The sequence below is a fragment of the Panicum virgatum genome, chromosome 9K (assembly GCF_016808335.1).
Source record: "Panicum virgatum strain AP13 chromosome 9K, P.virgatum_v5, whole genome shotgun sequence".
Lineage (NCBI taxonomy): Eukaryota > Viridiplantae > Streptophyta > Magnoliopsida > Poales > Poaceae > Panicum > Panicum virgatum.
Window position 1 is genome coordinate 37420512 of NC_053144.1, and position 16973 is coordinate 37437484.

Here is a 16973-nt window from a genome sequence, read left to right on the forward strand (position 1 = left end):
ATTTCTGCACACCGCGCTGAAAAGAAGCGCAAGGCACCTGCTGGACCCTCGAGTGCCTCTGCACCGAGGTATCGTATTGTGCAAAATAACCCACCCGCATCCTCTCAGAAGGCCCCTCAGCCAGGGCGTTGGATTATTAGGCCTCCTCAACAGCAGCAGCAGACTCGATTCGGGTTTCCTCAGCAAGCTCGATTTGCACCTCAGCAGCAGCAGAACGGCCCTAGGCCGAATACTCAGCCAGCCGCTCGCCCTGATAACAATAACCGCTGTTTCCGATGCGGGAGTCCAGATCACTTTGCCAAGATGTGCCCCCAGGCGGGACAAACTCAAGGGCAGGCTTCTCGCAGGAACGATCAGAATAAGGGCAAGAGGCAAACCATTCAAGTCAGGCAGGGCCGACTTAACTTCACCAATCTTGCTGAACTTCCCGAGGGAGCACCAATCATGTCGGGTACATTCTCTATAAACCATCACCCCGCAGTTATCTTATTCGATTCTGGTGCATCTCATAGCTTCATTAATTCTAAGTTTGGAGCAAAAGTTGGTTTAGATTTTTGCCACACCAAAGGCTCTTATATGATATCTACTCCTGGTGGTAAAATAGCATCCAACCAAATGGTTAGAACAGCACCGCTTAAGTTGGGTAGTAGAACGATTTCAACCGAGTTAATCCTATTACCACTAGAAGGAATTGATGTTATTTTGGGAATGGAATGGATGAAAAGACATGGGGTAGTGTTAGATATCACTTCCCGAGCTGTCGAAATAAATTCTCCAACTCATGGTCAATCGGTTCTATATTTACCTCATCACCAATGCAACAACTCTTGTGCCTATGCCATGAAAGATACTCGTCTCGAAGATATTCCGGTAGTCCGTGAATATGCAGATGTGTTTCCGGATGATTTACCTGGTATGCCGCCCGACCGGGATATCGAATTTATCATTGAACTTCAGCCTGGTACAACCCCTATTTCAAAAAGGCCGTATCGAATGCCGCCCAAAGAATTAGCCGAATTAAAAATCCAGCTGCAAGAACTTCTGGACAAGGGTTTTATTCGCCCAAGTGCTTCACCTTGGGGTTGCCCAGCATTGTTCGTAAAGAAGAAGGATGACAGTCTGAGGTTGTGTGTTGACTACCGGCCTCTCAATGCGGTGACCATCAAAAATAAATATCCACTTCCCCGCATTGATGTACTGTTTGATCAATTGGCTGGAGCAAAGATTTTCTCCAAGATTGATCTTCGTTCGGGTTATCATCAAATTAAAATCCGGCCTTACGATATTCCCAAGACCGCCTTCTCAACCCGATATGGTCTCTATGAATATTTGGTTATGTCTTTCGGTCTCACCAATGCTCCGGCTTATTTTATGTATCTCATGAACTCGGTATTTATGCCGGAACTTGACAAATTTGTCGTGGTCTTTATTGACGACATTCTGATCTATTCCAAAGATGAAGCAGAACATGAGCAACATCTGCGCATTGTTCTTCAACGTCTCAGAGATCATAAGCTGTACGCAAAATTCTCCAAGTGTGAATTCTGGCTGGACACAGTCAAATTTCTGGGTCACACTATATCTAGTGAAGGCATTTCAGTTGATCCCAGCAAAGTACAAGAAGTGATGGACTGGAAGCCTCCTACTTCAGTGCATCAGATCCGCAGTTTTCTCGGCTTGGCGGGGTATTACCGCAGATTTATTCCGGACTTCTCCAGAATTGCTAAGCCCATGACAGAACTACTAAGAAAAGATGTCAAGTTTAAATGGAACACAAAGTGTGATGAAGCATTCCATACATTGAGAGCACATCTAACCACTGCACCAGTCTTGGCTCAACCTGACAACAATAAACCATACGATGTTTATTGTGATGCTTCAGGCACTGGTCTTGGTTGTGTTCTAATGCAAGACAATCGGGTGATAGCTTATGCTTCCCGAGCTCTTCGGCCACACGAGCTAAATTATCCCACTCATGATCTGGAACTAGCCGCCGTTATTCATGCTCTCAAGCTTTGGAGACATTATCTTATGGGCACCCATTGCAATATCTATACCGACCATAAGAGTCTCAAATACATTTTCACTCAAAGTGAGCTGAATATGAGGCAACGAAGATGGCTGGAATTAATCAAAGATTATGATCTGGAGGTTCATTATCACCCGGGCAAGGCTAATGTGGTAGCCGATGCGCTCAGTCGCAAGGTTCACTGCAATTGCCTTGCAATGGAGTCATATAATGACACATTGTGTGCTGAAATGCAAAGGCTGAAATTAGAAATTATTCCTCAGGGCTCTTTGAATCATATTTCGGTGGAACCGACACTCTATGACCAGGTCATCATGGCACAATTACACGACAAAAGTGTTGGTATCATCAAGCAGCAAGTAGTAGCAGGTGAAAATAAATATAAGTGTTTCCGAGTGGACCATAAAGGAATTTTGTGGTTCGAGGATCGCCTAGTCGTTCCCAAGAATCCTGATCTGCGGAAACAAATCCTAGACGAAGCACATCTCTCTAAATTTTCTATTCATCCGGGTAGCACCAAGATGTACCAAGATCTCAGACAAAAATTTTGGTGGACTCGCATGAAGAGAGAGATTGCCAAATATGTCGCAGAATGTGACACCTGCCAGAGAGTGAAAGCTAGTCACTTGAAAGTTGCGGGAACTCTCCAACCTCTACCAATTCCGTCTTGGAAATGGGAAGATATCAGCATGGATTTCATCGTGGGCTTACCAAATACTTCTCAGCACCATGATTCCATTTGGGTCATTGTTGATAGGCTCACAAAGACTGCTCATTTTATTCCTGTGCATACTGAATATCGAGCCAAGAAATATTCTGAGATCTATATTGACCGAATTGTCTGCCTACACGGTATACCCAAAACAATTGTATCGGATCGTGGTCCTCAGTTCGTGGCAAGGTTTTGGGAGCAACTCCAAAAAGCTCTCGGAACTAAATTAATTCGAAGCTCAGCTTACCATCCACAGACTGACGGACAGACCGAAAGGGTTAATCAAATTCTTGAAGATATGCTTCGAGCATGTGTCATTCATTATGACAAGAACTGGGACAAATGTTTATCCTTGGCGGAGTTTTCCTATAATAACAGCTATCAGGCCAGTCTGAAGATGGCACCCTTCGAGGCCTTGTACGGTCGACGGTGTCGAACCCCTTTGAGTTGGTCCCAGACTGGAGAACGTCAAATATTTGGACCCGAATTAGTGGTCGAGGCTGAGGAGAAAGTCAAAATAGTACAAGCTAATCTCCGAGCAGCTCAGTCCCGGCAAAAGAGTTATTTCGATAAAAGAAGGGATCCTTTGAAATTCATGGTTGGTAACCACGTCTATTTACGAGTGTCTCCAACTCGAGGCGTTCAACGTTTCGGAGTTAGGGGTAAGCTCGCACCTCGCTATGTCGGGCCATATGAAATCATTGAAGAATGTGGACCCGTGGCTTATCGTTTGCGACTTCCTTCACGACTTGCCGCCATCCATAATGTTTTCCACATATCCCAACTCAAGAAATGTGTTCGAGTTCCTACGGAAATCATTGATCAACAGGAAATTTTAGTGGAGCCCGATCTCTCATATACCGAATATCCACTCAGAATTCTGGATCAAAAAGAGAGAGGTACTCGTCGAAAGGTGGTAAAAATGTATAAAATTCAGTGGTCTCATCACACTGAAGAAGAAGCCACTTGGGAGACGGAGGATTATCTTAATCGACACTATCCGGGTTTCCTTAGCTCTACCTCAGGTATATCCTTTTCCCCACCTCAAATTCAATCATCCAATCTCGGGACGAGATTCTTGTTAAGGGGGGTAGGTTGTGACACCTCAGGTGTTAGCACCTTTAAATCCAATCAATGTACCTTAGTTAAAGTTAAAAGAAAAATTTGAGAAATTAATTTAAAGAGAAAGGATCAAATAAAAGACAAATCATACAAAAGAAGTTAAAGGAAAAAAAAAAAGAGTGAAAAGCTACTCAAAATTTAATTCGAAAATGGGCACAAAATTTTTGTTGGCTCATGAGAGTTGTTTCAATTGACATGTGCTCAATTGAACTTCAGCCAAAATCAATTCAAAAACTGAATAAAACTAAAGTCCTTTTGTGCAAATATGCAAATGCACCAATAGTTCGAAATGTGAGTTTCAAATCAAAATTTGCATAACACGAAAGTTGTAGATCTTGAAAAGTTATGCAAAAGTGGTATTCAACACTTTTCCATTTGAGCCCTCCAAATAGGAGATAATTTTAGATTACCGAGAGGTCCCTGGAATTTCAGAAATCACATTTATGCCCTTATCTCCATCTCTCTCTCCCCCGGCTGCTCTGTTCGCGCCGCCCGCCGTACGCCGCCGGTGGACTTCGTCCACCGCGCGCCCGCGGCCAAATGGACCCGGGGAAGCCTCTCCGCGCCACCTGGCCCGCCCCTTGGCACCCTCCCACGCCCACACGCGTCCCAGGCCGCTTCCCGAGCCGCCACGACACCCCCGCCATGCGCCGCGCCGCTGCCGCTCCGCCCGCTCGCCGTCGTGCGCCCCTGACCCAAATCGACCGCCCCCAGTCGCTCCATTCCTCACCCAGGAGCTCGTTGGCCTATAAAGACCCACAGAACCCCACAGACGCGCCCCTTCTTCCCCTTCTTCCTCCTCCCGCCGCTCCGCCATGGCCGCCGAGATCCCGCTCGCGCGGACCGGCTAGCCCAGCCCCACATTGCTCCCTCCGACCACCGCAATAGCTTCGCCACCTCCTAGATACGCTCCCCGCGCGCGGAATCGAACCCAGACCCCCTCCCGACGCCATTCCCTTCTTGCGCCGCCGCCGGCGAGCTCAGGCTCACCGCGGACCGGCCATCTCCGGGGAAGACCGAGCCCGACAGCTACCCCAGGAGCATCCACGAGCTCACGCGGTGCTCGTGCGCGCCTTATTCCCCTACCCCAAGCCCTCCTTCGCCTCCAACGCCGGCGAACCGAACAACCGACCCGCCATCAACGCCGACGAGCTTGAACCTGTGCTCCAATCGCTCGAACGTCGACCAGGGTAGGTGTTCCTCGATCCTTTCTCCCCCACGCGCCTCCCCGTGGCAGCCCCGGTAAGCCCTGCACCGCAGAACACCACCGGCAAGATGCCACGGCGGAGAAGGCCGGCGAAGGACCCGGTTGTAATTTGTTTTTTTCGTTCAAGGGTGTCTCTGCAAGATTTACAGTGTATACCAGTGAACTTCTAAAATGCGAAACAAATCACAGAAAAATCAGAAAAATGCAAACTCAACTGATCTGGAATCCTTGTAACAAAATCTACAAATTTTGTAACATTCACATTTGCAGAAACTCAACCGATTTTAATCTAGGGAAAAGATTAAGAAAACCACCTTGTGCATGTTCATGAAGTTCTGCTCATCAAATGACCTTGATTTTTGGATATGTTATCACTAATAGGATGATAAGGTCACAGTAAAAAGATGACACCAAACCAAAACAGTTATCATGTTAGAACAATCAAGATTCTCTAATCTGTGGTTAGCTTTCTCGATTTAATTCTGGAAAATATGCACATGAACTTGCTCTGAAATTTTTACTGCGTGCATGTAAAACGAAAACACTGCTAATACCTAAATTTCAGATTTATTAGAGTTCATTTGCTATATACCATGATTTATGCTTGTTTAATCAACTTAATTCCTCATATATAGTTGTTATGCTCAGAAAAATCCATGTTTATTTCTGGAGTCTCTTTTTAGCTCTGTGTTCCTGTCTAAAAATTTTGAGCTGCAGTTTCTGAGTTTGGCTTTGTCGAATAATCATGCTTAGCATCTTATGGTTAGGTTTACTATTTTTGTTTTGAGTAATCCACAATGTTTCTGGGCATGATTTTTGGGCATGATCTTGTTTAGAGTATATTATATCTGTAATAAAAAGTTCAAATGCAATACTGGTCAAATGCACCTTGATAAATTTATGCAAACTCATGCTAAGTTAACTGAATAATTAATTTTTCATAGTGAGTTAAATCTTGAAAAATTTTCTGAAGTATGTTTATCTCATGAATAGTCTCTGGTAAAAAATTTAGAGCCAAATCCTCAGTAAAACTTTCTGTAGAGTTAATCTTTGTAAATGGCTTGCTGTTTTTAATCTTTTTATCACCTCTGCTATATAAGTGTATAAAATCTGGAAAAATTGCAGCACTGAGTTAATGCTTTGAAGTTGCTTACATAAAATTTGTAGCATCAGAATCCATGTGGAACATTCTGTACAAAAATATGAAGTAACTAGAGTAATCCTTTTGCATGATTAGTTATAGTTTTTGCTTTATGGTTAAATGTTGAAATCTATACCATAATTACTTGTTTTGAATCTGAGTTACTTTAGTGTTCATCACTAGCTCTTTAGTAGATGTGATGTTAAGAATTAATGAAAGCATGTTATGTGTTGAAATTAAAAATGAAAACCCAAAACCCCACTCATTCATGAATAACCATAGTTATGCTTACTACTCTATAAACGATTGCCCATGCAATGAAATGTGAAATCGGCACTAAAATAACTTACATGGACTACAACTTTATCGTGAAGGAAAGAAATTGTTATCCATGAATAACTCATAATCTTGCATTGCATATAGAAACGGTTAATCTCGCGGACGGAGACTACGAACTGGTGCCCGCGGACTCTCGTGCGGAGCAGGAGATTAATCTGAACTGTACTAACTTGTCTCAAGACCTGGGCCAAGCCCCAGAAGCTTTTCTGCCTGACAGTGCCCAAGAAGGCAAGCCCCGGAGCATAATCCCACTATTTTCCGAATTATCATTCAGCTATCTATTTATTAATGTACTGTAATATTTTGTTTTTCTGCATTTAAGTTTTCTAGGCGTTGATCGAAAACCATAGATGCATGATCCCTAGGAACCTATGTTGATACCGGATCTCTTTATCGACTAGTTGCCATGCTAAATAGGTACGGTAGAAGTCGAGTGGTTTCCTGCCTCTCGCGAGCAAATAGGAATTGTACTGACTTTAATTCCTGTTGAAATGTAAGGACAACGGACGGGGTTGTGTAGTGGTGATACCCCGCTGGTATAGTCAAAAATGGCTAAGGTCGTGGTGTGTGGCTCATTTCGTTAAGCGTTTGAAAGTACTAGCCACATACCGAGAAATATGGTAATCGGTAAGCTTAAGTACCTGATTGGACCGGCGAGTGGAACGACCATTCACCCTCTTGGTAGAAGTAGGGTTTATATTTTTGTCGCGACGTACGGGTGCAGAGTGGTCGGACTCTGTAGTCGGGGAGGGTGACCCGGATCCACGGACTGGGAAGAAAGGGGAAAAGTAGCGTGGGCGGGAGCGAAGTCAATCCCCATGCGTGTGGTCTAGGTTCCCCTGGCCAGGTTGAAATTCGATTCGGAATCGTCCGCCTCTCACGGCATGAGATTGCTTAATGATTTCGGTCACATAGAGTAACAAGTGAAACAGGATGATGATAATACTGCTGGTTGATTAAATGGTTGCTCTACCATGTTTGAGTAGAGTTAGTTGCAAATTTAGAATGGTTAATTCCACTAGAATCTGGCTAAGTAAAACCTGAAAGTAAGGATCAACACTTAGCGGCATTTTTTTGGCAAACAAACCTTACCAACCAAAAAGCCTTGCATGTCTAGTTATCGGACTATGTTATATCCGGAGACGGGTCAGTTTTGCTGAGTATTAGTATACTCAGCCTTGCTTGTGGCACTGTTTTTCAGGTACTAACTTTGAAGATCTGTTTGCGAGTCTTACTTGGCCTTGTACTCTGCCTCCGGGTTGGTCGGTTGAGTGGGATGGCCCTTCAGCTAGTGCTAATCACCCTCCCGCTGAGTGACGCATTCGTACGGGCTTTACCGATGCGTCACGTTATTTCGTTAGTTATCTTTTAATGCTTCCGCTGAACATGAGACTTAAATAATTGAGTAGTTGGAACTCCGTAGTACTGTGCTACTCTGAACATGGTTTGTAATAAATTTTCTTTCCGCTGCAATCACTCTGAGATGTATGAAATGGTTTGTGTTGTAATCTCTGGGCTCACCTTCGTGTGAGTGTTGTCTGCTGATCCTGGAATAGCGTGGCTTTTATCGAGGCTTCACTCGAGGAACTACCGGTGAGTGCCAAATTGGGTCAGAGTTGCTTAGCAACGAAGATCAGTGCACCCGGGCCCAGTAGTTTTGGGTGGTTCCGCCACAAGAAGCTCCTCCATGCGATTCACCGAAGGGATGCCACCCCCTCCACGGTGTTCGACAAGGTCATCCGCACCACCACCATACAAGCCCAAGAATTTAGAATATGGGTTTATTATCTTGTTGAAGGAAGAAGAAGAAAGGCTCAAGTTCATGAAGGGAAGACTACGAGCAAATTATGATTTTGATGATGAAGCATTGGTGAAGCTGGGATTTCATCATGACATCTATGAGCTATTGGAGAACATTGGTTGGAAGTTATTTTCCGACGGTGTCACGGTTGATATGCAAGAAGAAGTGGCTTTTGAGATGTTCATGACATTAGAAAAATCAACAGAAGTGGTGGATGATGAAGAAGTTCCATGTCTGAAATTTAGGCTCAAGAATGAAGAGAAAGTAATCAGCTATGGAGAAATAGGAAGCTTGCTCGGATTCAAAAATAGTGCATATGAAATGGTGCAAGTTGAAGATGGAGAGCTTGATGAATTTTGGACAAAAATAGCAAAAGATGTCAACCGCCAAAAAAAGAATATAAGCAATGTTACCCTCCAAATATTCCACTCTTGGTTGAGCAAGAGAATTCTCGGGAGGATGAGAGAATCGAAGGTCACCGACCAAGAATTAAATTGGATGTATGCTGCATCGGTGAAGAAACAAGTAATTGATCCCACCAACATCATGGTTGAAAGGTGGCTTTGTGAAGCATCATCCGGCACAGGAGAAGTTGGTTCGGGATGTTATCTCACAATGATAGCCCGAGCATTGAATCCGAGGTTACGAGTGATCAAAAAATTTTATGTCCCGGGAAGAGATATTGGAATTGATCATTTGAGGCAAGGCCATTATATCGGAGGGGATGAAAAGAAGGGATTTACTATTTCTGAAATGGATATTTCCCTCCCCGATCAAAGGCTGAAATTATTTGCAAGAGGGAGGACTGATTGGCGAGTTGAAAATATTGGAAAAAAGGTGAAGAAATAAAAAAGAGGAAGGTTAATTGAAGGGACATCGGCATCGGCACAACAAGAAGACTTGGAAGTAAACCTTCCACCGCCAAGTTCCGCTTATTGGAGGAATGAATTTCAAGGTGCATCAAGTGGACAGGGATACCCGCAAGGATGGACGAGTCAATGGGAAGGAAGCCAAGAACAAGCATGGGGGCACGCTGCGGCGGCACCCCCACCATTTAGCAACTATGGCTACCCACCCTCGTCATATCAAGGAGAGATGCCCGACCCGTCATTTGGAGCACAATATTTTGACCTCCCTCAACCAGAACAAGGAATGAGAATTATGGGTGCTTATGGGAGAAGAAACATGGAAGATATAGATGCCATCCGGAGGCTTACAACCCAACTAGAAGATGGAACCGCGGGAATCGCATATCAAATGGTACTTCTAGGCCTGGCGCCATCGGAACAATTTAATGGAGGAGCATTTCAGCAGTACTATGATCAAGGATACAACGCAAGAGCCAATCAAGGAGATTGATCGATGGCATGACCATGAATAAAATGCTCACACGTGTGGTTTGGATTTTCTATTTCTTTTCATTTATTTTCAGCATGTGTGCAAGCTTGTGTGTGCGTAGCAATTTTCTGTTTTATTTATTTCAGCATGTGTGCAATTTGCTTTCTTTTGTTTTCATCACCATGATAAATAAATGCATCACCTACGCTTTAATGTTATGGTTAGTAATGATGATAGAAAGTTTGTGCCATGTTAAAATATGATGATCGTTGCCGCTTTGTCTATTTTCTTGTGCTTGGTTTATGCATGATTAAACTAATGCTCTCTCTAACATGATCTGAAAATTAATTAAATGCCGGCTAATTCAATTGTTGAGGTTATGATAAATTAAGACCCATATCTTTTACTCTTGCTCTCTTACTTAAGCTTGTCAAGGAAAATTTAATTTGGATTTAATTTTGAGCTAACCTTGTCAATAATACCTTTTGCAATTGCTCTACCCTTCTACAAGCCTAAATGATATATCATAACAAACCATAGAGCAAGAATTATTTTCAGGTGCATTAATTCAGGATTTATCTTCTTTGGTACGAGACTAAGAAGCTGACCATTCCATATTTTTGCGTACCTCTCTTTTGCTAGCCATTCTATCCATGCATTGTGAGTTTCTATACCGGAAACATCGCAAACCTCGCTGGATATCCACCCTTAACCAAAAACATCTTTTTTATGAAACACCTCCTTGACCACTACCTATATATTGAGTATATATTTATTTCGACGGCAAAACAGTGGAATCAAGAGCAAAATTCAGTAAAACATAAGCTTGGGAAGCATCAAAGAGTTCGCAAAAGAAAAATCCGAAGAAGTGGAGGCCTACAGGCAGTAGGCCGGCCGGCTCAACACCCCTAGGCCGGCCGGCCTGCCCCTTTTTCTCCTCTGATGGCTTCAATCTTTCACGAGGAGATGCTCCCTTGAATTCCAAAGTTATGTCCAGAGAATTGATAAAGGTTTTGTGCACTCACTCCATCAAGTTATCATCACTTCATTGCTTGAGGACAAGCAAAAGTTCAAGCATGGGGGGGAGGTGGAGTAAGTGCACTGTGTTGCCAATGGTCATGAGGAGCAGAAAGAAAGAAAAAAACAAAAGAGGAAGAGAGAAAAGAAAAAAAAATGAATGATGATGAAAAGCTCCTCGGTCCCGTTTGCTTCATTAAAACTCCAGATACTTTGAAGATTATTCTATACTCAATTATTCCAACCATGTGCAATCCGATAACAAGGACTTCAGTCATGCCTTGGGATCAACCATTGCCATTTGCACATGTCCACCATCTAAAGTGTGTGTTCCATTCTCTCCCTCTCCACAAAGAAATTATTTTCCAATGGTCTTTTTGACGAGTCTCGGTAAATCCATAAGAAGTGTTTCTTGTTTTAATAATATCTTGATTATAATATCTTTTGTTAGGACTAACCTTTCCAGAGCTCCAGATAAAGCCTCACACATACTTATGAGAGAAAGAAAGGAGAGAGTTCTAGCAAGATTGAGAGACAAGATGAGCTGAGAGTTTCCATGAGCAAATTGCAATGAGGTTTGAATTATTGATCTTGGTTTAGCATTACTTTTGGAACTTACTTTCTTAATTCTGAGACTTGTTTAATTTGGAGAGCATGTGCTTAATAATTGTGGGGAAGCATTTAACTTGTATCTACCTTCCACATTGAAAAAGCTGGTTACAACTTGAACTATTAACTGCAAAATATTTTTTGGGAGCATTGTGTTTTCTCGTGTATGATCAAGTGCAGGGATTGGACACTGAAAGGCAGCGCTGATTTTTATCAAAGACTTACTCGAGGACGAGCAAGGTTTAAGCATGGGGGGAATGTTGGCGCTCCTTAAGTATCCATTTTATCCCCTGTTTAACTTTGATAATGGCATGAATTTAATATCAAAATCACTAACCATCCTAACCTCAGGCCAATTATTGGTCGTTTTCACGTTTGCACATATATTTTGGAGGTACTTCGTTTTTGCAGGTTTTTGACCAATTTTGGAGCATGAAATGGCGAGGCCCACGATCACGCGATGACACGAAGAATGACGAAGGCCAAAGCCTGAACAAAGGATCGAAGGCCATGATGATTAGAGGACCGTTCATGCACATCCACCCTCCAATGAAGCCCAAAAGACAAAGCCCACAAGATAAGATCAAGATACTTCGGGGCTAAGCAAAGCAAAGAGATATTTAAGGAAGTATTTTCCATCCTATCCTTCTCCTCGAAGAAATCTCGAAGATAACGACGTCTAAAGGGGTGCAATCGTGAAAGACATAAACTCTAGAAGATTTCAGGAGACTTGGGGAGAAAGTTGAGCACAAGCCGGCGAAGGAAAGTCCCAGGCTGGCCGGCCTAGGCTCATTGGGCCGGCCGGCCCAGGCCTTTTTTAGGTCGGTTCGACCTCCCCTTTGACCGAGGGTTCCCTGAGGCTATTTAAAGACCCCTCCCCAAAGTTCACGCAGAGATCAATTCGGGAGACGACGCCAATGAGCAGAGAAGATAGAGGGACACCTCTCGGAGAGCCGAGGGTCGTGCTAGTTGTCAAGGGTTTGCCCTAGCCTACGTGGGAACCTTGCAAGGAAGACCACGTCGGAGTTCTGGAGCTAGGATCATCAAGATCAAGGTAGGGCCCCGGTTGTAATCTTGTGATGTACTATCATTCATGGTAAAGTTATTTGTGTTTCCGAATGTTTAGCGACCATGTTCTCCTCTTTCGATTTCGTTCTTTTCTTTGGGTTCGCTTCATCTTAGATCTATTATCGAGATAGATCACTTAGCATGATCTTGTAGTCATGGTGGCTAGAGGTTCATGGCGGAACTACCAAAGGGGGTTCAACTTGCTTCAGGGTATCCCGTTGAAGGGGGTGGCGTCGTGACAGGCCGTTGCCACTTAGTAGGTTGGGTATCGAGGGATCGGATTGGAGGTTTTGAGTTTAAAGATGCTTTTCATTGAGATTCACATCTATCTTACTTCGCTTTATCTAGCTGGAACTACAACATATGCATGATCTAGGTGATCTAGATTGGTTATCTCTAACTTTCTCTTGCTACCTAGATTAGATTGGAGGTTTGTCGTGTTTTCAATAGATTAGATTCCTTTTCACCATCTCACACAAAGGAATTTCTATGCTAGTAGATTGTTTCTTGTCTCTTTGGTTCCGTGGATTGATAAACCTTGGGGGAATACTCTAAGGGAAAAGCTACACGAAACCGTGCGCTTGCGGTATATGAATCGGGGGCGCTAAGGAGCGTCAACAAAGCCACAGACCGAGGAGGCTGAGAAGGCTTTGGTCATGACCAAGGTGGCCAAGGAACGCGGGTTGTTCGAACCTCGTAGAGAGCATGGCATGCTAACTGAGGTACTAGGAAACCCTGACACCGAGGCTGAGTTCGGGGCGTATCCTCGAGGAATAGCTGGAAGAAAGTGGACTCATGGCAATCTGACGCTACCTCTTACCACACGAGGCAGAGATACAAGGAAGGTCTCATCCAGAAAGTAAGAGATGAGGCAATGAAAGAAATAATAATGGGGAGGATACAAAATGCTTTCATAAGCACCGACCCCAAGATGGTGGAGATGAATGCGCAGATGTTCCTCCAGGCTGGCGTGTTGCCACAACAAGGTCAAGCCGCCATACAAGGGTAGATGCCGCCAAGTACCTCACAACGCCAAAAGTACTTAGACGATAAGATAACAGAGCCAACATTTGGCATGCTCCAGGTGCCCTAGAGTAGGACGGGGAGAAAAAAGAATGTCGTGCAGGGAGAGATAAAGTCCCCCGACCCTGAAGCCAGGTACCACGGGAAGCCTATCCCGCCTGAATATGCCTTGGTCGATGTGGCATGGATAGCCAATAACTTCGACAGTGATGAACTTGACTATCCCACTAAAGAAGGAGCCACAACCATCAGCGGTGCTCTCGGCTCTCGTGTGCTATAGAACAAGGAAAATATTGTCTTGGAAATCGAGAAGACAACGTTGAAACCCTCGCAACCATCGCCGTCTCCCCCAGGTAGCCCAAGTGACGATGGCGATGGCAGTGGTGGCGATGGCGATGGCAATGCTGGTAGCTCAGGCAGCAGTCCTCGACATAGCCCACCACCTGACATGAGCAACCCACAAGGAGGTACAGGGGATGCACCAGGCAATGAAAAACCGCCTCCAAGTGGTCCCTACGGCTCCAGGCAATGTCCTGTTGCGCCAAAGAAGCCTACAGAAGAATTTGATGACAAACCGGCCCATGTCACTACCGAGGAATGGACCGCGTTCAACAGAGCAGAAGAGTACAAGTACACAATGGCATTTGATAGGTTTCTATTCGAATTTATGTTTCTAAATGTTGTTTTCAAATTTATTCAAAAATATCTTCTTATGTCTTAATTACAGGGAAGCAACACCGTCGGAAGTCTAGCCCCTTTCTTCTGATTGAACTGATAACTTCAAGAATGGCAAGTTCATGTTGACCTTGGGCCAGCTCATCCAAGAGGAGTCATCGGAGCTTCGGAGCTCATGATTGAACTGATAATTTCATGGAGGAGTGTACAAGGGAGATGTGTCGTCAACAAGCTATTCGATTGCACTGCAGGAGCACTACACTCTATAGAGTCTAGTAAAATCAAGCAGGCAATCATAATTGAGATGGCTCTAGAGACAAGTTCTCTCTCCTTCTCCGGAGTTGTTACTCCATGTCGATGTTTTACCGTCGGTTCTCCGAGGGGTATCCCGAGGAGAGTGGTTGTAAGTAGGGACTCGCCGAGATTAGAATGCAATGGTGCAAGGAACACAAGGATCTTGACAGGTTCAGGCCGTCGGAGCGTAATACCCTACGTCCTGTGTGGTGGTTTGTATTCCCTTAGGTGTTGTTCGGTGTGTCTCGTCCCTTTTGAGGGGGTCCCTATTCGCCCTTATATGATCTAGGGGAACAGAGTTACATGGAAAGTCCTAGTCGAGTTCTGTTAGGATCCTAGTCCGAGGAGTTCAGCTGGTTCCCGAGTATGTCGACTAGTTCTACTCCTATTCGGGTAGATACAAAAGAGGTAGGGCATATCTATGTGCTACTCCCTACTCTAGAATATTCTGAGCCCGTGGGCAGTCCCCCGGGTCTGACAAGCCCCCGAGCTCTTCGTAGTCGAGTCTTGCAGGCGTCGAGTGCTTCTGAAGATGTTCGTCGGGTGCTCCAAAAGTTTCTAGACTTCTGTCTGGGCAACGAGCGCTTCGGGTACTTCTGGAGCAGGTTGTCCATCCTTAGAGTCCATCGAGTGCTTCGAGTAGTCTTCCGAGTGCTTCTTCGACTGCATCGAGGCTATGAGGTGCTCAAGCCCCGAATTAGTCTTGATATATGGTGCGCGATGTACTCATGCTTCATATGGAATAGCCCCCAAGCCTTAGTTTGATTTGATAAATTAGACTGAGGATCAACTCAGTCCTCAAGGTCCTTCGATCTTCCATTTGAAGTTTGAAATCTTTTCAAAAAAAAGTTGCCATTTATGATACGTATCCCGCAGCCCCCGAACCTTGAATTCAAATCCGTGATTTGGGGTTAAGGGTCCAGGAGATCGTGTCCTATTCTATGTGATCTTTCTGAGATCATCAGTACTGCGGCGAATCTTCTGAAAAGGTGACAGTGCGGTGTACTGTTTGCCCGTGGGTTCACGTGGCGAGTACTGTTGTAGAATCTTTTCTGTTTCGCCCGTGAACCGCCCTGTCCTCTGGTGTCACGAGGGGTAGAGAGGTTCCACTGATTCTTCTATTTAAGCAGGGTCTGTGGCACTTCAATCTTTAATCTTGCAGTTGTAGCCATGGGTTCCAAGTGGAGTTCTTCGCTGGAGAGTACTCGACCTCCTGATGAGGGTACTCGATTCATCCTTGTAGGTGCTAGAAGAGTGTTTGCGAGTAGCAAAAATACTTGCTATCTCCATGGCGCCGGCCTTGTTTCTCTAGGCTTATCCATTCTGGCCATCTTGTACCTGGTGGGCTGATGGTGGAAGCCGTATCAGAAGCCTTTGCGGTCTGTTGGAGCCATTCTGTAGGTGGAAGTTTTAGTGGTTTCCCCCTCGATGGCTTCTAGAGAGATGGCATTATTTTTGTTATAAAACCTATCAGGGAGAAGAGCAGATGCAAGAAGAGGATTTGCGATGTTCCTGATCATGCATCTCTTCTTACAACAAGTCTTTTCCTCCCTGAATGTATTTGGATTACTCCCTTTTGGGAGTAACAAGATTTGTATCTCTGTATCAGCCCTAGAGCTAGCTTCTTTGTAGTTGAGATCGAGTGGTTGAGCCATTCAGATCTATGTATTTTCTTCTATTGGGAAGTAATCCTTGTAATCAGATTTCGTTTTCTGCATTTACTCTGATTTCTTTGGAGCAAATCCCGAGATTGTTGGGTGAAATAACTCTGAGAACTTGGTTCACGACCTTTGAACTTCTTGTTATTTACTGTACTGCCACTGGCTCTACTTATTTAACTGTTCGAGTAAATCTAGGTTTAGCATGCTTCCTTAGTCTACTCCGCCACCTCTAATTCCTCTGCTCTCGCCTCCAAGTGCCGTGAGAAACTTGCCACCACTAGCCCCCAAGCGTGAAGCGAGAGCGAATCATCTTCTCCTCATTCCCATGGCTCCTAAAAGATTTGCTGGAATTATTTTGGCTCTTTTGTGGATGTGTTTCCACTGTAGTACTTTTTAACATTGAGATGTATAGTACTTTCTTTTTTGAGTTGACGGCCGATCGGCTGGTTGCCTTTTCATGAAGCTTGTCATTGGCTGTCTTGAGTTGTTTTTTCGAGTGCCGTAGCAGTCGATTTGCTTGTTATCCCGTGGACGAATAGTTCCTTCTTAGGAAGTGGAGAACTTGTTCGAGTACCGTAGTAGTCGATTAGTTTCTGTCTTCGTGAATGATAATTTCTGCTTGGAGAATAAAAATCTTGTCTCTTCATAGGTCGAGTACTGCAGTAGTCAATGAATTGTCATCTTATGGACGAGGAGTTCCTTTTAGGAATTAGAAGTCTTGTATTTCTCGAAGTCGAGTGTCGTAGCAGTCGATGAACTGTTGTTGACGGCTGTTAAGTCCTAAAATCAGCCGTCAACTCCTGTAGCTTTTCATGTTCAATAATCACCAAACTTAGTTATAGGGCTTATAACTAATCGAATTCCACGAGTTTTGGTGAATTATCATTTGCAGGCACCCACATCTGTAAAACAAGAAAAACACAAGTGAACACAGAAG